At 43.1% G+C, this 21,675-nt stretch overlaps 1 protein-coding gene and 1 non-coding gene across 6 annotated transcripts in view; both read left to right on the forward strand.

Annotated features, from left to right (window-relative positions):
* The window catches only part of LOC145353875 (receptor-type tyrosine-protein phosphatase T-like), a 1,296,999-nt gene that overhangs the window by 331,103 nt on the left and 944,221 nt on the right, over positions 1–21,675 (forward strand). The gene's annotated exons all lie outside the window — the stretch shown is intronic.
* Positions 1,498–1,624, forward strand: LOC145354144 (U6atac minor spliceosomal RNA). Its single transcript, XR_013888820.1, has one exon. It is a non-coding gene; the product is annotated as a U6atac minor spliceosomal RNA (small nuclear RNA).

The following is a 21,675-nucleotide window of genomic DNA, read 5'->3' on the forward strand; positions in this document are numbered from 1 at the left end:
GAGGTTTGTCTTGGTGAATTAGTGGTTGCTTCTCTGCTGCTTCAGGGTCAACCTCAGTGTTGTGTGTAGCTGCGGGTGGCATGGCAACACAGCGATTAGCACTGCTGCCTCACAGCGCCAGGAACCTGGGTTTGATTCCTGGCTTGGGTCACTGTGGGGAGTCTGCACATTCTCCCCGTGTCTGCGTGGGTTTCTTCCGAGTGCTTCGGTTTCCTTCCACAGCCCGAAAAGAAATGCTGGTTAGGTGCATTGGCCATGCTAAATTCGCCCTCAGACGCCAGAGTGTGGAGACGAGGTGATTTTCACAGTAACTTCATTGCAGTGTTAATGTAAGCCTATTTGCGACCAATAAATGAACTTACTAACTTACTTAGTACGTTTTTCTGGTTCTGTGACAACAACTGATTGACTCTGAAGTTCAGGCTCCACTTTCTGCTGCTGCTCCTTCCCCTCTGTGTCTTATGTTTGAAGTATGCCGGTGCTCATCTGAAGATTTGACCAGTGAAAAGTATTTTCTGCCATCTGCAAAGGAGTTGGAATAACTACCATTGCAATTCTGACAATTGTGACCTGAAGTCCCAATCAAGATCATCAGCATTGGTGGACCTCTCTGGAATTCAGTGCAGTTGACTACAGTGGTTGTTTTGACATTTTCTGCCATTTTGTGCAGGTCGAGGGCGACTAAGGCAACTCTGCTCAGGAGAGGAAAGAGTTGATTCTGGATGCCATACAGAATTTCAGTTATTTACTTGTTGCCATACAGGATTGGCTCATGAATCATGCCTGTAATTGATTCCTCCAGGACCATAAAATGTTGCGTATGCCATCCATGGGCAGAGGTTTTTCTTTGAGCCGTGGTTCCTGATCTGACAGACTGTCACAATAGCTCCTGTGTTGAACTTGAAATTCATGAGGTGATCATTTGCAGTTTGTCATCATTCCAAAATATGAATCTGGGATCATTGATTTCTTACAGGGAGCATTGTTGAACTTATTCTTGGTCTGGCTCATCTATCTCACGGATTCATTTGTGATTCTCTGCACATCTCTAGTTTTGGACTTGTGCGTCTTTGCAACGCATCCCAAGCAGCTACACAGAAAGCTCCGCACAGGGATTGCTGGACACTGTTTAAGCCTACGAGGGCTTGTGATGATACGACGTGCCATCATCTTGTATTTTGATTGGCAATTGCTTTTCCTGCCTGGGAGTCTCCTTGCCGTTTTGTTGTCTTATGAGCTGGACTGTCGAGGTTGCTCTGTACCATTGTTTAACTTTGCCACTCAAAATGGATCAGTTTTGCTGGCAGGCTTCTAATTGCCTGATGATTTGGATGGGTTTTCCAAAGTCAGGTTTCCTTTAGATTGAAGACATCCGAAGGAGTGACATCGGCCACTCCAAATGGTATTCTGCCTCTCACAAATTCAGACTTAACGCTCACAATCGTCACAGACTTCAGCCAAGCTGTGTAACTCATTTACGAAAAAGCCTACAAGTTTCTGTTGTATGAAAGGAGAGAAGGTTAGCACTCCCCTTGGTAAGGACGGAAGGGGCCCTAGTGGCCTTACAATACACAAATGGTTAAGGCATTGCCATCTACTTAGTGGCATCTAGCCATGTTTTTCTCTGAGGGTTCTTTGGGCGGCATGATAGCACAGTGGTTAGCATTGGTGCCTCACAGTACTAGGGACCCGGGTTCAATCCGAGTGACTGCCCTTACGGGCTCTGCGTGTTCTCCCTGTGTTTGCATGGGTTTCCTCCGGGTGCTTGAGCTTCCTCCCACAGTCCAAAGATGTGTGGGTTAGGTTGATTGGCTATGCTAAATTGCCCCTTAGTGGCAGCAGGTTAGCAAGATAAATAAGTGGGTTATGTGGAGAGGGCCTGGGTGGGATTGAAATTGGTGCAGACTCAATGGACTGAATGGCCTCTTTCTGCACTGGAGGGATTCTATGATTCCCCAGGTTTTGGGACTCTCTCTTGCTAAATTTTGCTCGCTCCAAAATTTTATTGCTTCTTAGGTTAAAGTAGATGTTGAAAGATTTCCATGTTTCAATGTTATCAGAGGATTTATTTGTTCCTTATCTGGTACTTATGTTGTTGATTATTGGACCTACTGAATACAATAGCTTATTCACTTGAGCCTGACACTATCCTTCCTCTTCAATCTATTACTCCATAATCTTCAACATTATTCAGAAAATCCTTTTTTTAATTCATTTTATTGCCCATCACTCATTGAATTACTTTGACCAGCTATGTTTCTAGTTTGGAAAATCACATTGAAGCTGATGGTTTGTGCTGATTTCTCTTTAAGAATGTTTTTCTCTTTGTGATGTTATGTCACTGACCTGGGATTTGGGCTACAGTGCTCTTCAAGCTGTACTCATTAAGCAATCGGTCTGACAGTGATGGCTGATTCTTGTGCAAAATTTTGAAGCTTATTTTGACCTTTCTGGAGTTTACTCAATGTTTGCAATCTGGCTAGGTTCTTTGACTCTGCTTTCAATCAGGTCTTGGAATGGACACCCACATGCTTTAGTGGAGTTTATGCTGTACCACGGATCTTTCTTCTACTCTTCAACCTCTATGCCAGTGATGGAGCTTGTTAGGTCAATGTGGCTGTGTATTTGATGTCTTAATGTTAGATATACTTCTCTCAGGTCAGTCTGCAGTTTCTTTGCTTCCTCGTTCTTAGGGATTTTGGGCTCCTTCACCTATTAGTACCACATTGTAAGTTGTATGTTGTTTTATGAAGAGGTATAGAAGCTTGTTAGTTTGACCAATAACTGCTTATTAATAACACAGAATACGGAATACAATCCTGACTTTTTATAGAAATTTCAAAGAATCCCTACAGTGCAGAAGGAGACCATTCAGCTCACTGAGTTTGCACTGACTCTTTAACAGAGCATCCCTCTGTCCCCGTAGCCCCATGTATTTATCCTGCTAACCTGCACATCTTGGGACAAAAGGGGGCAATTAATCGTGGCCAATCTATCTAGCCTGCACATCTTTTGACTGAGAGAGAAAACTAGAGCACCCGGAAGAAACCCACACCAACACAGGGAGAATGTGCAAACTCCACACAGACAGTCACCCAAGGCCAGAATTGAACCCAGTTCCCTGGTGCTGTGAGGTAGCAGTGCTAACCACTGTGCTATTGTGTCAACTTGTACCAGATTCATCACTACACTCCAATGCTCCCATGTGACTCTCTACAGGATAATATGGGTGGTAACGCTTACAGTCCTCTACGCTCACAAGCTACAAAAGCTACTGGAGCAAATTTCCTGGCACCCATGGAAATGAACCCAATATGTTGGCTGACGACCAATAAAATGTAGTCCCTGAGATTCATACTGCATGCCTTAGTATTTGTGTTGGGGCACAGGAGATTTTTCCACTGTATATCCCACACCATTAAATCCATTGGCAATATTGCAGAACCTTTTATTGGAGAAGTTCTGCAATTAAGGGAAGCCTTTTAACCTCCAACTAACCGATGAGTTTAGATCAGGTGAATCCCAACTCCGAAGGTGGAATTTTCCCATCCTGTCCACTACAGGAATCATAACGGGCGGGACAGAACTGTGCAAAGGTCCACTGACCCTGAGGGAGATTTTCTGGAGTTGGGGCGAGCGTGGCAGGCAAATTCCACCCCTAGTCTCCAATTTCTGGTTTGAATAGGTCAGCATGGCACCTCTCCTTTCTCAAATTCAACATTCTACAGGCTGTTAGCATCTGTACTGATGCTCTGGGAGGATCCAATGCTTTCAAAAGCCACTGTGATATGTGAGAGTCCATGGTGTCACAGACACTATTCTCATATCTTAGAATGAAGGAGAAACAGAATTAGAATCATAAAGCATCCTCAAGGCAGCAATTTCATAACATACATTGTGGGTGTTGCAATTATGGAAGGGTGGCACAAAAGTAGGAAAGGTGAGACCTCCCCACTGAAGGTACTGCAGACAAGTACAATCTCCACTTCACATGCTCATGGCTACATGTGTCTACAGGCCTTCCAGTGTATGAAGCAGTTATGATAGGAAGATGGGTGCTGCTTCTCCATAGGCCTGAATTTTCAGGATGACAGGAGCCCCCAGCAGACCGGAAGGCATTCCCAGCAAGAGTTGATTGCCACAATCAACTTAGGAGTAAGTCCCACCTTGGAGATGGGGCAGTGGGAGCGTAAAATTCTGGCCATCGAATTTTAGAAGAATGTCTGTGGAGATTTGGTGGGCAAGATAGTGGTCAGATGGTGTGCTATATTTTTTTTATTAATTTGTGGGACACGGGTATCCCTGACTGGCCAGTATTTATCACCCATCTCTTGTTCCCTGAGGGCAGTTGAGAGTCAACGACATTGTTGTGGCCCTGGAGTCACGGTGGGCATGGTGGTTAGCACTGCTGCCTCACAGCGTCAGGGACCCGAGTTCAATCCCTAGCTTGGGTCACTGTTTGTGTGGGTTTCCTCCGGGTGCTCCGGTTTCCTCCCATAATCTGAAAAAAATGCGTTGGTTAGGTGGATTGGTCATGTTAAATACTCCCTCAATATACCTGAACAGGCGCCGGAGTGTGGCAACTAGAGAATGTTCACAACAACTTTATTGGAGTGTTAATGTAAGCCTATTTGTCACGAATAGATCTACTTTACTTGACTTCACATGTAGGCCAGAATCAGGTAAAGATGGCAGATTTCCTTCCCCAAAGGATATTAGTGAACGAGTTGGTTTTTCCAACAATCGACTATGGTAGGTTCTTAATTCCAGATTTTTTTTTATTGAATTCAAATTCCACCACTTGCTGTGGTGGGATTTAAACCTGAATCCCCAGAACATTAGTTTCCGGATTAATAGTCCAGCAGTAATATCACTGGGCTATATGTATGCAAGCAAGACTCCCATAACTCTATAAATATCTCAGGAAGAAAATATTCGGCAGTTAAGTGGTATGCCTGAAAAGCAACTTAGCTGAGAAAGGTTCTGTATCATCCATCGAGAAACAGTGGGCTTCAGCCATGTACTGCACAATGCCGCTAGAAAAACATTACAGCAAAGTATTTTCAGAGCCAAGGTGAAGGCCCTTAAAACTGATTCTCAACAGAGACTGGAATATGAGAGGCGGTTCCCTGCACTTGCCATCATTTATCTAAGTTCAATAATGAGATTGTAGAACAAAATTTGTCACTTTCTTCAATGCACTGAGCACACTACAAGCTGCTACTAATTACATGAGAGGATATTGAAGGGCTCCCTAATGATATTTTCCTGGTGCTGCATGATTCTTATGCTTAATGAAATTGAGTCATTTTTTGTGTGCACTGGTTTTCAATCTTTTAGCTGTCCAGCTATGACCATCAGCCTCATTCCAGGACAGGCACTTGCAGTTTCTTATCCACAGTTTACATTGCGCACAGTTACTTCTTGTGAAACACCTACATCTCCCTCACTCCACCATTACCATCAAGTCAGCTGATTAATCCCATGATATGTCAATGCCAGAGCTACAACACGGGGTTATGTATGTGTTAAATAATGGAAACAGCACACTGGAGACAGACCTAAGCAATCAGAGGGAAAACTCTGTGGTTGGAATCATTTTGAGCAGCACGGTGGCATAATGGTTAGCACTGCTGTCTCACAGTGCCAGGGTTTGATTCCAACCCTGGGCAACTGTCTATGTGCAATTTGCACATTCTCCTTGTGTTCACTTGGGTTTCCTCCGGGTGCTCAGGTTTCCTCCCACACACATACAATGTAGATGTGCCTTCACCAAATTAACTTTAACCTTTCAAGAATGGCCCATTAGCGCTCTCTTGAAGGTAATTAGAGGTAACTTCTGGTTTTGCCAATGGTGCCTCCATCCCGTACATGCATAAATAAATAAACCTCCAGTCCAAATTACCTTACCCCACTCAAAAACACTTGTGGCCAGATTTGCACAAGATTACCTGAGAAATTCAAACATGAATGAAGAGAAGATACCCATGCTCCTGTATATGTAATGTATACTTCCTGAAGGTATGTACTACTGTCAAAGTGGAAGTTGTTGATCACTCCGCTGTGATCTGTTATGGTTATTTCCAGAAACTATAAAGTAACACTCGATCATTTCAGATATGGGAATGGTTACTTCAGTTAAACTCAGATAAAAGCAGAAAATAAAAAAATAAAAATAAAAGCACTGACCTGTCATCAGAACTCTGTCAAACAAAGTAATCAAAAGGAAACGTTAACCTTCATTTCCTGTCTGCAGGTGCTGCCAGACCTGCCGAGTATTTTCCAGCATTTTCTGCTTTTATTCCAGATTTTCAGCGCCTGTGGCATTTTGCTTTTAACTTGGGTTGTAAGGTACCTGTAGAGTGGCAAGTTATAGCGACCCACTGAGCTTGATTACTTAATTGGTTGTACTTAACTGAAAATGAAGATGTGCAATGCATTTGATTCTGCTTTGCATATTCTTCATGCTGTCATGCTCCTGTGTGAAAAACATCTGAACTGTGGGGAGTCAAAATGGTGAAAGCGAACAGTGGATTAATCACTTTATTAAGATGCAGATGAAGTTTTAAGTTCCACATATCCCACTGATTCTCCCTGGTTTTGAACATTTCTCAAAAGGTAGTGTTTGAGAATGTTTTACACTAATGTAAAAACAATAGCATGCTTTAGCTCCATGTATTAATTAATTGTGATTTTATCCTTAGACTAGAGCTTCTACTCTAAAATCCTGAGATCTTGAGGGGCCCGATTTTCCAGCTGCTCTTGCCTCAAAACCAGAAATTCCTTCCTGATGACAATGATACCGTCCCAGACTCTACAATTCCCATGGCAGGCAGGATTCTGCCATCTCCATGACATGGAAGGATTTCTTGTTCATTATTACCCCTTCAACCACCACCAATTACCCCTTCCCTCTCCCATGCCATTAACGATCCATCACTAACGAACTACATCACCCCCACCCCACTGTCCTAGCACCCTTTCCAATAGTTTGCAACGTTCTGCTTTTGTCCCTCTACCACTGCTGATCCCTTCCTCAGTCTGCATCCTATTATTATTCTCTGCCCCTCAGGAGTTAAGACTCAAGAACAGCTTCTTCCCTGCTGCCATCAGACTTCTGAATGGACTTAGTCATATTAAGTTGATCTTTCTGCACACCCTAGCTATGACTGTAACACTACATTCTGCACCGTCTTCTTTCCTCCTCCCCTATGTACTCTATGAATGGCATGATTTGTATAACGCAAAGAAAGAATATATTTACTGTATACCAATACATGTGACAATAATAAATCAAATCAAACAAGTAACTGATAGGGATAAAGAGAGGATAAAAGGAATGATCTCTGAAAAGCAGGATGCCACAAGCGGTATTCCCTGGATTCTGTCTCCAGATACAAATTTTCACCATGTATAGTAGTGACTTGGATGAAAGAAGGGAGTATCCAAGTTTGCAGATAACATTAGGAGGGACAGAATACTGTAAAAATGGAAGCAGAAAGGTACATGAGAGTTAAACTGTGCTTAGATGAGTAAGGAAAGCTGCGTCTGATGGGTTGAACAAGGGCAGTGCGAGGTCAACCGCTTTGGAGCCAAGAGAGGCAAATTGAAATGTGTTGAGAGCTGTGGAGAGAACTTTGGGTGTTTGTGTACAATTCACCACAAAATGGCGCGTGGGTACAAAAGCAATCAGAAAGGCTCATGGAATATTGACCTTTCTCTTCGTGTGGTTGGACAATGCTTCACGCCTGCAGAGCCTTGATTAGACTCCACCTGGAGTGCCGTTTTCTGTTCTGGGCATCACATCTCAGGAAAGATATATTGCTTCAAGACATTTTCCTGCTAACCAGCCAGAGCTGAATTGATGTTGTCTTTTGATTATTAGCTGGGAGATGTACCAGTTTGCAGCAATGCTTTTTTGTCACAGAACATAATCATTTTTTTTTTCAACTTGGATTATTGATGCAGAGAAAATGATCACAATTTTACACTCCTTCACCCTTTGTGTTTTTAAGGTGTACATCCAAAATGCTGTTAGAAAAATTACTTTGTGCTATGCTCCCAGGGACGATAAATTCCTTAGTTGCAGAAATCGATCCTGTCCTCTTCGGGGAGGGGGTCTTATTGTTGTCAGTAAGTGCACTTCAAGCGATTTTTGACAGCTGTGTTGTTCCTGATTACTGTCACTGAAAGAGGAAATTCAATCAAATCATTTATTTGTAACTTCGCATACAAAGGTAGGGGGTCCAGCTGTCATCATTCAGATGTTGCTTCTCTTCCTTTTCTGAGTTATAATGTTCACATGCCCATTTGAAAAACCAAAGAAAATGTTCCACCCTCTTTGTATCTGTAAATGAAGGAAAATATATTTTATGGCAGCCACAAATGCATTTTTGATTCAGGAGATTTTAGCCGGTTGTCACTTATTGCTTATTCACCACTGGGTTTCTTTACAAGTAGGCCAATTACAGCTCCATCAGTGTACCCTCAACCATCAGTAAAGTAATGGAAGGGATCATCAACAGTGCAATCGAGCAGCTCTTACTCAGCAATAACCTGTTCAGGGATGCCCGGGTTGGGTTCCACCAGGTTACTCAGCTACTGATCTCGATTCAGCATTGAGTCAAACGTGGACAGAAAAGCTGAACTCCAGACAAACAGTGAGAGTGACTGCCCTTGACACCAAGGCAGCATTTGACCAAGTATAGCAACAAAGAGTCCAAGCAAAATTGGAGTCAGTGGGAATCAGGGTGAAAACCCTTCACTGGTTGGAGTCATACTTAGCACAAAGGAAGATGATTGTTGTGGTTGGGGGTCAATCATCTGTGCTCCATGTCATCACTAAAGGTGTTCCTCAGGATAATTTCCTAGGTCCAACCATCTTCAGCTGCTTCATCAGTGATCTTCTCTCCATCATAGGTCAAAAATGAAGATGTTCTCTGGTGACTGCACAATGTTCAGCACCATTTGTAACTCCTCAGATACCTCATTCCATAATCCAAGTACAGAAGGACTCGGCTGGACAATATCCAGGCTTAGGCTGACAAGTGGCAACAAATATTCATGCCGCACAAGTGCCAGGCAATGACCATCTCCAACATGAGAGGATCTAACCATCATCTCTTGACAGTCAATGACATTACCATCACTGAATCCCCCACTATCACCATCCTGAGGGATGCTATTGACCAGAAACAGAACTGGACTAGCCATATAAATACTGTACCTACAAGAACAGGTCAAACGTTAGGAATTCTGTGGCAATTAACTGACCTGTCCATTATTTACAATGCAAAATTCAAGGATGTGATGGGAAACTCTCCACTTGCTATCCCTTCCACAAATATTCAATCCCTTTACCACAGACGATTAAATGGCAGCCGTGTGTATGATCTGCAAAATACACTGCAGGAACTCAAGGTCCTTAGGCAGCGCATTCCAAACCCATAACCACTGCTAGAAGAAAAAGAGCATTAAATACTTGGGAACACCACCATCCCGAGGTTCCCCTTCAAGTTACCCGAAATCTTGTCTTGGAAATATATTTCCGTCCCTTGCTGTTGTTGGGTCAAAATCCTGGAACATCCTGCCTTACAGATCTGTGGGTGCATCACATGAACTGCAGTAGTTCAAGAATGCAGCTCACGACACCTTCTGAAGCACAACTAGGACAAGGCAATAGATGTCTCACCAGTGAAGGGGCTGGTGTTATAAAAGTACCCAAATTGGAAGCAGTATCAGTAACTGAACGGGTGAAGTAAACAAGCCATGTAAGATATTCTACTTGGCTCAGAATCTAGATTTCCAATGAGCAGTCTTGCTGGAAATAGGCCAGCATTTATTGCCCATCCCAGAGGTCTTAGGGAACAGTGGTAGGATTCCTACCTCTGGACAAGAAGCTCTGGGTTCAAATCCAACGCCAGGACTTGTTGGGGAAAGGAGGAACATTCTTAACACAGTTTAATGGGCTGATAATCAGCTAGCGAATCCTTCCACCACTTCTCAACTAATTCTGAAAGGAAAAAAAAAGGTGTGCAAAGATACTTTTAAAAAAAATGCCCATCTCTCGTCCTGGGAAGATAGAGATAATTTGACTTCTTGAATTGGTGTACTCCCTTTAGTGACAGTGTTCTCACAATGCTGTTACTGAGAGGGTTCCAAGGTTTTGACCCAGTTATGAAGAAGGAACAGTCAGATTTCCAAGTCAGGATGCTTTGAAGTTTGGAGAGGAACTTAGGCAGGAACCTGCCCCCTTGGATAGGAACACTCCCCAGCTTTTCACCATTTAAGAAATAATCTGCTTTTATTACTAAAATGGTAACTTTACACTTATTCACATTATTTTCCATCTGCCATGATCTGGCATCATCTGTCCAAATCCTCTAGAAGCTCCTTTGCATGCTCCTCACCGTTAACATTCCCATCTCGCTTTGTCTCATCAGCAAATTTGGAAATATTACATTTGGTCCCCAAATCCGTATCATTTATATGGACCGTGACAGCTAAAGCCTAAGCACAGATCCTTGCAATACTCCACAAGCAGCAGCCTGCCACCCTGAGAATGTCTCGTTTGTTCCTGCTGTTTGTTTTTCATCTGTTAACCAAATCTCAATCCATACCAGATTTTGTTTACCAACTTCCTGTCTAGAATGCGCTGCTGCGAGTGTGGTGCAGGCAGGTTCAATTGAGAAATTTGTTAGGGTACCAGATCAGAAACCTCAAGGTATATATAATGAAGTCAGAATAGACCCTAATAATTTGCTTTTTTGGCATTAATGTGAGGATATAATGTTTCACTCATTATTCAGCTGACACACCGAGAAGTTTTTATCTAAACAAACTTTATTTAACAACACAGTGTAACTATGACAAAAGAATTAGCTCAACTTTTAATAATTGAACGATACTTAAACACGACAAGATACAATTCTTAACAGTTAACCTATTGCTATGAGTTTGAATTCAAGCAATATTCCTTTTATAGACTTAAACACCCTCTTTAAAATTAGTTAGCAACACACAGATATACTTGCTTGTCTCTGGTTACTAGTCATAAAGTTTTCAGAACATCTTTGGTGGGAAAGAGACAGAGAGAGAGAGAGATATCTGTGTCTTCTGGCAATCCAACAACATCTACTTGTATTTTTTTAAAATTAAACTGAATGGCTATTTCTTCTCTGTAAGGTTAGCTCCTTCTATTAAGCACAAGACTCTGTCACTGTCGATAATAATAATTCTACACTGAAACCCTCAAGGGAGACCCAAGTAAATACAAATGCATTTGCTCAGCTTAAAATACTTCTGGTCTAAAATAAGTACTTATCTTGCTACTTATCCAGCTACCAATTTAAAGGTTTTGCTAGACAAATTGGCACCTAGCAAAACAGAACTGAATTCTAAACCTATCCCTCACAACAAAAATGATATACATATTTTTCTCAAAGCACCATCACACATTTAAGGAAATTTGATTTTTAACTAAAAATGAAGATTGTGCTGGGCTGTGGGGAAAAGACAGGTGAGTGGTATAAACTGAATTGCTTCTTTGGAGAGCCGGCACAGACACAATGAGCTGAATGGCATCCTTCTATACTGTAACCTGCCTTACCAAAAACCTTCTAAAAGCCCAAATACACCACATCCACTAATTCTTCTTTATCTATGCTGCAAGTAGCATCCTCAAAAAAACTGTAACAGGTTTTTCAAAAATGATTTCCCTTTCATAAATCATATCATACCATTATTTTCCAAGTGTCCAGTTATCACATCCTTATAGATTTTCACATTTTCCCGACTACAGACGTCAAATTAACATGTTTGTAATTCTCCATTTTGTCATCCGCTCCTTTCTGAAATAGTGGGTTGCATTTGCTTCTTTCTAGTCTGCAGAAGCCCTTCCGTTATCTGTAGAATTGTAACCAATAATGCATCCATTATCTCTATAGCCACGTCCTTCAATATCCTGGGATGTAGTTCATCTAGTCCAGCGGATTTATCAATATTCCATCCAAATAATATTTTGAATACTATCTCTTTATTAATCCTATTTTTTCAGATCCTTAGTATTTCTGGGATGCTTTCTGTATCTTTCTTTATGAAGGCAGGCTGAAATTAAATGGGTTAGTTTCTCTGCCACTTCCCTCCATTCCATTATAAATCCTCGTGTTTCTGCCTGTAAAAGACCCACATTTGTCCTTGCTAATCTTTTCCCTTTCACACAACTAAAGAAACTTTTACAGGCCTCCTTGATATTTCTCACTGGCTTGTATTCATATTCAATCTTCCCTTTCTTAATTGATTTCTTGGATCTCCTTTGTTGGATTCTAAATTGATCATAATCGTCAGACTTCACAATTTTTCAGGCAACCTCATGAGACACTTCCTTTGGCCTAATGCAATCTTTAGCTTCATTTGTTAGTCATGGTTGACAATCTTTCCTGTTGGATTTTTATGTCTCAGAGGAATGCATGTTCACTGCAGACTATGCAATACTTATTTGTATACAAGCTATTGCCTGCCTACCAACAAATCTTTCAATGTAATTGCACGGTGGTACAGTGGTTAGCATTGCTGCCTCACAGCCCCAGGAACCTGGTTTTGATCCCCAGCTTGGGTCTCTTGTCTGTGTGAAGTCTGCACATTCTCCCCGTGTTTGCGTGGGTTTCGTCCGGGTGCTCAGGTTTCCTCCCACAGTCTGAAAGAGGTGCATTGGCCATGTTAAATTCTCCCTCAGTGTACCCGAACAAGTGTCAGAGTGTGGTGACTCGGGGATTTTCACAGTAACTTCATTGCAGTGTTAATGTAAGCTGACTCTGTGACACTAATATAAAAAAAACCATCATAGTTCAGTACATTTGTTGTGGGAATCGCCTGATATGTTTATAGCATGCCACCCTTTGGTCATACTTATCATGTATGTGTTGTATCTGAACCAGATTAACACCTCAATTTCAGGTACTATTGTTAGACATTGCTCAACACTCCTTGTTGAACTAACATTGACCATCAGGCTGATAGAGGAGTGAGGAATATGATAGGCCTTGAGGTTATAGATTGTGGTAATACATAATTCTGCTGCTGCTGATTGTCCAAAGTGCCTTTTAGCTGTTTAGTTTTTAGCTGCTATGTAAGCTCTTCATTCACCTCACTTTACAAGTGATAATGCCATGTAATACAATGGCGGGTGTTCTTAGGACGAAGACAAGTGTTGGTCTTCGTGAGGACTAGTCACTTTCACCAAGGATAAACGTGGTACTGTTTCCATTAGCAACCATCTTCATGTAAATAGAATAAAATAAATTTAATTTTAAGAAGTGAATTAACAGGGCACAAAGTGGAGAACAGTTAAAAGTTAAGCTTCCCTCATTTGTAAGTATGCAAGGTCATGAATCATGAGTTGCCATGTTGTTCTTATTTATAGAATTAAATGTTCTGTGCTTGATCTGCTCTATGACACAATAGTCAGCAACACCAAGAATCATAGAATTCCTACAGTGCAGAAGCAGGTCATTCAGCCCATCGAATCTGCACCAATTCTCCAACAGAGCATCCTACCAAGTCCCTACCCATGCATTTACCCTGCTAATCTCCCCTAATTTACACAGCTTGGGACACTAAGGGGCAATTTAGCATGTCCAATCCGCCTAACCTGGACATTTTTTGGACTGTGGGAAAAAACCGGAGCACCCAGAGGAAACCCACATAGCCATGAGGAAAACGTGCAAACTCCACACAGTCACCAAAGCCGGAATTGAACCTGGTTCCTGGCGCTATGACGTAGCAGTGCTAACCACTGTGACACTATTTTATCATATAAATAACACCTGATCACACAGATACTGGATTTCAACAATAATATTCTGTTGTTGCACAACCTCACAACACGTTAAAGTAGTTCACAGCCAGTGAAGTACTTTTGACATATCATAATTTAAGGAAATGCAGCAGAGAGTTTACATACAACAAGCTCCAACAAGCAGCAGTACAACGGTGGTCAGATAATCTGTTTTAGTGATGTTGATTGAGGAATAAGAGGCTGGGGCACTGGGGATAACTTCCCTGCCTTTCTTTCAAGTAGTGCTCCGGGGTTTTTTATGTTCACCTGACAGAGCAGGCAGTTTAATGCCTTATCTGACAGACAATGTTCTATTACAGAAAATCAGATGGTGAAGGATAAAACTAGGCAATCCTTACACACTCTCACTGGCTTTTTTTTTGTAGAAATTAACTTGCAACCATTCACCTCCTAACACCAGTTTCAGTAATTTCTTATTTGTAGGAATACAAGTGAATCCCCAGTTAATGCCCATATACAATTAAAACATTCAATTAGTATGCAATTAACAGATCCCCTTCTCTTTTGTAAATAAAAATTATAGTTCATATGTACATGACTCCGTCTACAGTGCTCGCTGCTTCGGGAAAGCAGCTAGCGTAATCAAGGACCCCACGCACCCTGGACATTCTCTCTTCCACCACCTTCTTTTGGGAAAAAAGATACAAAAGTCTGAAAACACACACCAACAGATTCAAGAACAGCTTCTTCCTTGTTTCCATCAGACTTTTGAATGATCCTATCATATATTAAGCTGATCTTTCTTTTCACTCTACCTGATAGAAGTTTATAAGATTATGAAAGGTGTGAACAGAGTGGATAGTCAGAAACTTTTTCCCAGGGCGGAAGAGTCAATTACTAGGGGGCATAGGTTTAAGGTGCAAGGGGTAAAGTTTAAAGGAGATGTATGAAGCAGATTTTTAAAACAGGGAGTGATGAGTGCCTGGAACTCGTTGCCAGGGGAGGTAGTGGAAGTGAGTACAGTAGTGACTTTTAAGGGGCATCTTGACAAGTACATGAATGGGATGGGAATAGAGGGATGTGGTTCCTGGAAGGAGGGGGGGCTTTAGTTAAGTCAGCCAGCATGGCGGGTGAAGGCTTGGAGGGCCGACGGGCCTGTTTCTGTGCTGTAATTATCTTTGTTCTTTGTTTACACAGACAGTGATCAGAGACTGGAATTAAACCTGGGCCCCTGGCACTGTGAGGCAGCAGTGCTAACCACTGTGCCGCTGTGCTGCCTTGTTTCCACTGATTTCAAGAAGAAATGAGATATATCTCTTGGGACTAAAAGAATCTAGAGATAAGGAGGAAAGTCAGGGTCAAGATACTGATTTTGGTCATCAGCCACCATCATAATGAATGGTGGAGCAGGCTCTAAGAGCTGAATGGGCTACTCCTGCTTCTATTTTCTATGTTTCCTAGACTCTGGACAGAGTGCAGAGGAGGTTTACAAAAATGTTTCCAGGGCACGAAAAGTGCAACTAAGGAGAGATTAGATAGGCTGGGGTTATTTTCCTTGAAACAAAGAAGGCTAAAGGGTGACTTGATAGAGGTATACAAAATTATGAGAGGAAGAGATAGGGTGGACAGGATAAAAGTGTTTCCCCTGGTGGCAAGTTCTAGAACCAGGGACATAGATTCAAGGTAAGTGGCAGAAGGTGTCGAGGGAACATGACGAAGAACATTTTTATGCAGAGGGTGGTAGATGTCTGGAATTCACTGCCTGTATTAGTGATGAAGGGAGAGACCTTAAACTCTTTGAGAAAGTATCTGGATCTGTACCTTAAGTGCTGGAAGCTACTGGGCAATGGGCTGGGTGCAGAATGGTGGGATTAGAAAGGGCACCTGGGCAAGACAGAATGGGCCAACTGGCCGTCTTCTGTGCAATAATCTTTCTATGGCTCCATGGTTCTGTGGCTTGATTACCAACATTCTGTTCAATGGGTAAATTATTTTCAGTATGCCCATTGTACAGAATTGCATTAAAATGCTTTCTCAGATAGAATCCCATATTCACTGTCGCCATAAGAACCTTGTGCTTCAGCAGCCAAGTACTTTTAACAACTCTTTCTCATTTTTTTGGCTTCTCAATCTATAGGCAACATAATCCTGTTGCCTATAGATTCTCCCAGCCCACTGCACTGCTCTAGCAGCGCAACAGGCCAAGATACTTCAGTGGAGGCTGTTTGGCGGATTCCCTACTGGGCGCCATGGCCTCTATGTGTCTCTCAGATGAAGATTTTTGGAGTAATCCAGTATATGAAGTGGCGTATTAGTGGAGTACATGATTTAAATATTTAAATTCTCTCACCCTCCCATCCCCACCCCCAACTCCTAACCAGCCAGGGGTAGTTCACTCCAATAGGGTAGACAATGGCTCCCCATGAATGGGGAGCTGGCAATCGACTCCGCTGGAGTGCAGAGGCCATGGAAGCCCCTCATGGGGTTGGGGGTGAGATGGGTGCCCCTGGGCATTGCCAGCTTGACAGTGCCAGCCTGGTCCCCTGGCACTGCCCAAAGGACACCTTGGTACTGCCCAAATTCTAGAACCAGGGACATAGATTCAAGATAAGTGGCAGAAGGTGTCAAGGGAACATGAGGAAGAACATTTTTACGCAGAGGGTGGTGTGGGTGTCTTGAACGTGTGCATCGAGCAATGCCAAGGGAGAAGGGCCTATTGAAGGCAGGACATAAAGGGGGGGCTGATTGTTGGGGGGTGGGGGGGGGTCCCGCTACCACTTTGCATAGGGAATGGTGACAGAGGGAGGGAAGCAAGTGATTGGGGTTGACCATCAGGGTGGAGGGTGGGAGGGTCGACCTGCCCGATGGGTGTCGGGGCTGTCTGCGGGGATGTGGTTGACACTGCAGGGTTGGGGGGACATCTGACAAATTGGGGCAGGCAGGGGAGGAGAGACATAATGGCTGGCCTGGAGAGGTCCGGGAAGCCAGCAATTGGTGGGAGTGGAGGGATCGGAGGGGCAGCAATGTGGGGTTTCAGGAATGGCCAGTGATCGGAAGGCCGGCGGTGCAGGGCCACTGCACATGCTCCAACATTGGCACTGACAGATCGGCGCATGCCACTGAGGCCCGCTCAGTGCTATGCTGTCCACCTCTCCAATGGGAATAGGCCCTATCTGCTGATTTTTCACTGTGAATCTCACTAGGGCACTCTGCAGTGCTCAGTGTGGGAGATTCATGTTGAAATTCCTGCTTTAAAAAAATCGACGGGAGTTATTCTGGTTTTCACACGAATTCGGCTCTTAGAATTTGTTTTGGTGAATTGCCCCCAAAATACCCCCTTTCCATCTACCAGAGGCATTTTGAAAGCAGCAATCTTCGAATACCCATCATGATGCCTTTCACAAATTTTCAGCTGCAGTACCTTGATTTTCATATTTTTACATGAACCTTTGAATATGTAATTAGTGAATAGGCCCCCAGTATCAGTCAGAAACTTCACTGGTGTCCCAAGGCTCTTTGGGTCCATTTCATCATGATTTTACACTCAAAGTTGTGCACCTGGTGAGCAGACCTCCCAGAGGAAACCAGGTGAGTGCGTTGCTGAGAGAGGAGGGATCATGCCTGTGCACTGCCTCTTGGCACGACCTGGGCAGTGCCGGGGTAGTGCTGGGTTGAGAAGGGGATGTGTGCAGGAGGACAGCAATTCCAGGTGAACTTCACTGCGCTGGGATAGCCTTTAAACATGGTCGCCCAAAGTTCGAGGGACTAAGTTGCTAGCAAGCTGAGCAAATTCGAGGCTGTCCTGACAGCATTACATCATGGGACTCGCCCCTTGAGGATTTTTTTTGCGTCCAGCACTGTAAGATGGAGAAGGCTGCTATTACTGTTAGTAGGTTCAATGCCTCTTTTCCATCCTCTGTTGGCCTTTGTCAAATTCCGCTCTTTGTCCATACCACGTCGTAGTGGAGAAAGTCTGAATCAGGTGTGTAGGAGTTTTTCAGAGACCCAGGTATTATGCTGACTTTCATACAGGAGATTTCTCTTTATTAAAAACAGCCAAGCAAATACAAAGAACTCCCGCAGACAATAATTCTGGTTGAAGACATGCTTAATTTACCGAGGCCTGGCCCACACTTGTGGGAGAATAGTTTGAGGCAACCCAAACAATTCTAAATGACATAGGAATCATCATTACAATTATACAGTTTCCAGAAATCACTTGTCTACTTTATTCATCTTAACCGAATGAGCCAGTCATTTTAGTATGAGTCATTTACCTTGGCCAATGACATTCTACCTTCGGGCAAAATGAGAATACGTCAGTCCAAGAAGTCCGTAGGTCCTTGACCATTCTCCCCGAGCAACTTAAATATGTAAATCCAGAAAGCTCTTTCCCATTGTCTCTTAGCAACTTAAATTTATAAATCCATAGAGTTCAAAAGTTTTCTTTCTCATTATCTCATGATGCATACTAGCCAATTCTTATCTGGTGTAAGACCTATCCATTCACCAGTCTGAGGACTCCAGGACTGTCTGGAGCCCATACTGATAAAGACTGTGCTATGTTACTGTATTGTTCTTAAAGAATGTGGTTTGTCTTACACAGCTTTATCCCATTATGCCTTAGGACAGCCTGTAATTGGCCAAGGTGTATATTTCAGTACAGAATATTTGAGAATACAGGTTCAAATTCTCTAACAATGGTAATATGTGTTTCTATACAACCTTTTGTAACTTCAGGTAATTTGCACCTTTACTGCACTATATTAACTCTAAATTACTTTAACATTATCTATTAGTCTATTAGTCCTAGGTTATTCTAAATCCCTCTAACGAGGTGGCCAAGTGTGCAAAATGTAGAATTAAAGCATTTCTATCTTTGCCCCACACATTTAGAATTGTGGAAACTACTTCATTACAGTGATATGCAATGGATGTATTATAGTAGGACATAGCAGCATCCTATGACACATTTTACAGATTTCTCATTAATTTTTTCTATTAGTCTCAATTGTATGCACTTCATCAACCAGATCTGCCTCTGTTAGTGGTGTTTTTCACCTTTGGTATAGAGTCTGAGTGTGTCTTTGCAACATTAAGACAATTTGCTTTTTGCCTCTCTGATTCTTATCAGCCAAGCCATTAATACTTGTCTAGCACTCTGATGAGAAACATCAGGTTTTATTAAGAGAATACAATAATGTCCTGACTAAGTAAACTGCAGATCAATCGACTTTCCAAAAATAATTGCCATATCATGCTCAATGTCAGGTTTCATTTGTGCAATTTTCATCCAAGGTTTACTCAGCAGGGTTAGATACCACAACAGAGACTAAATCAGTATTTATAGAATGGCTACATCCTGTTATTTTATTTAGAATTATTATTCCCTTCTGTGACTTCAGTGTATTGTTATTGCCAAACCTAAGCAAGAAGTCCTTTTTATATTCCATCACCCTACACAAATCCTCAAAATTTTGTGAATTGAGATAGTATTTTACTCAGTCAGTCTTACAATCTATTGAGGTGCAAGCTCAGTTAAATGAGTCTGGGACCAACACATTTATTACATAACGAAGGCTTCTTCTGAAGAGGATAATTCGTTTGGATTCAACATTGTCTTACCTTCTTTATCAAAGTTTTCTTCTTCATGTGTCATCTGCTAAAGTTGCTTTCATTCTCATTCTGATTAGAATCAATCCACCCACAATACTGACTCCTGCAAGCAGAATCTGGACTGTTACAAAATCTGATGTAATTTCATGATCCATGTGCTTTAAGAATATAACTTTTAGTTTGGAGATTAAAATCTTTTAGTGTAAGGTGAGTGAAGGCTCCTAGTTTGAGAAGACAGGAAATTTCAGAGTAATTTCAATTCAAAGGGTGGCCTGTGTTCATTTAATAACGTCAAAGTCGGAAGTGGGAAAACACCAAACAGTGGGTGGCCCCTCTCTGGGCTTCATAATGGAGGCAAAGAACTCGATTTTACCATTGCATCGCGTCTGTTTTCGGGCACGAAAACGTGGTAAAATCGGTTGAGAGGCCATTATCACGATAGGCGCCTACATCCACGCAGATTGTCACTTTACCAAAACCTGGGAATGGTGGCGATCCACTTCGCGCCCCAAACGGGCGCAATGACGATTTAAATGCATTTGCCTTATCTAAATTGAATTAATGAACTGCCCGCCCAACTTTATCAGCATTTCCCCCTTTTTACCACCCTGTTTGCCGATCCGGAACCGTGGCGTTATGGACCTGCTGAATAAAAGTCTGATTCGGGTGCTCCAGCTTCTGAAGAGGTGCATTCAGTGCTTCCAATGGCTCTCTGACTCAGATCAGTGGTGGGGAGGCGGGCCTGATCACTCTCTGGTTGGTGGGCGGAGGGGAGTGAGGCCAGATCATTGTCTGGTTGGAGGGGTTGGAAGGAGGAGGAGGTGGGTCAGGTGAATCTTGGGCAGGGCGGGGTGGGGGGGGAGAAGACCAATCGTTGCCTGCTGGGGAGGGAGGAGGAGGCGGGTCAGATGTTCCTCTGGGGGTGGGGGGCAGTGAGGCCAGATCATTCTCTGGGGGGTGGGGAGGGGAGTGAGGCCAGACCATTCTCTGGGGGTGGGAGGGGAATGAGGCTCGATTGTTGTCAGGAGGGGGGCCTTGATCACTCACTGATTGGAGGGGGATGGGCAGATTGATCTCTGGTGGGGGGGGGGGGGTGGTGCAGGGGGGTCTGCTGCCACTCTATGGGTGATCAGTGGGGAGAGGGGGACAGAAGTGGAGATCGGTCTGGGTAATGGGGATGTGGATAAGAGGAACAGTGATGTGTGTGGGTACTGGGGGGGAGTGGATAAGGGAGACAGTGATGTGTGTGGGTAGTGAAGGGATGGGTGGATAAGGGGGACAGTGACGTGTGTGCTCCTGCTTTTCGCTCCTGGGCCACTTTCTCCGCTTTCTGCAGCTCAAGAGCGATCTGACATGGGCTTGCGTTTTCAATTTTTTTTCCAACTGCACATGTGCAGTTCAGAGCTCCAATCATTTTGGCCATGCTAAGTCCTGCCCACAGCGCAAATGGGACTGGAGATGCATATAGGGGCGCCTGAAAGCAGATCTCTTAATCGGATCTGCATAATGCCCAGATTCAGCACTTAGAGTGAAAGTGGTAAAATTGGGACTAGAGAGTACAGCTGTCTTAATAAGAAATTGAAATTATTCATATACTTTCCCAGAATAAAGGCAAAGTTTAAAAGTTGAGTATCATTAGATTCAATCTCTATTTGGGCATCCTAGGTGTGACAAGTTGCCATGGAAATAGAACGCAGGGATGTTTTTTGATGGCTTTGGGCTTTCTGTTTGTGATTTCTTGCTGAAACAAGCAGCTAAAGACCGGGTCTAATTCTGTCATAACAGCTGGAATGAGTGGCAGAGCGCTATCAGAAAGAGGTGTTTCTAATTCAGCATCACTAAGCAAGAATCCAGCGAGACCCAGGCTTGAACTCATCACGATAATCAGGTGTTGAAGGAGTGTTGGAGAGTTCACCTATAAGCCAGATGTTAAGAGCATGAGAAATGCTATACTTTAGACAATAGCAGGAACACTGAGGGGAATCAGTGTGAATTCATGAGAGCTGTAGCACACCTTGCTTTGGTTCCAAGAGAAATTAAGCAACCCTGAAGATCCTTGAGTGGAAATAAAATTGGAACATGGAGCGTCCTGGTAAGACTTTCAGATTTTAAAATTTAAATTTATCCTGGGGGGTAAATTTGCAAAGGCTATGCAGGGAGGTTTAAACTGATTCGGAGGGGGGGTGGGATCCTGAGTAGAGGGGGTGAAAGTGAGGGGGGCATAGATGGGGACTGCAATGCACGGCATCGTGGGGGTGGGGCGG

The sequence above is a fragment of the Carcharhinus amblyrhynchos genome, chromosome 16, assembly GCF_965287045.1.
Source record: "Carcharhinus amblyrhynchos chromosome 16, sCarAmb.v2.hapA, whole genome shotgun sequence".
Classification (NCBI taxonomy): domain Eukaryota; kingdom Metazoa; phylum Chordata; class Chondrichthyes; order Carcharhiniformes; family Carcharhinidae; genus Carcharhinus; species Carcharhinus amblyrhynchos.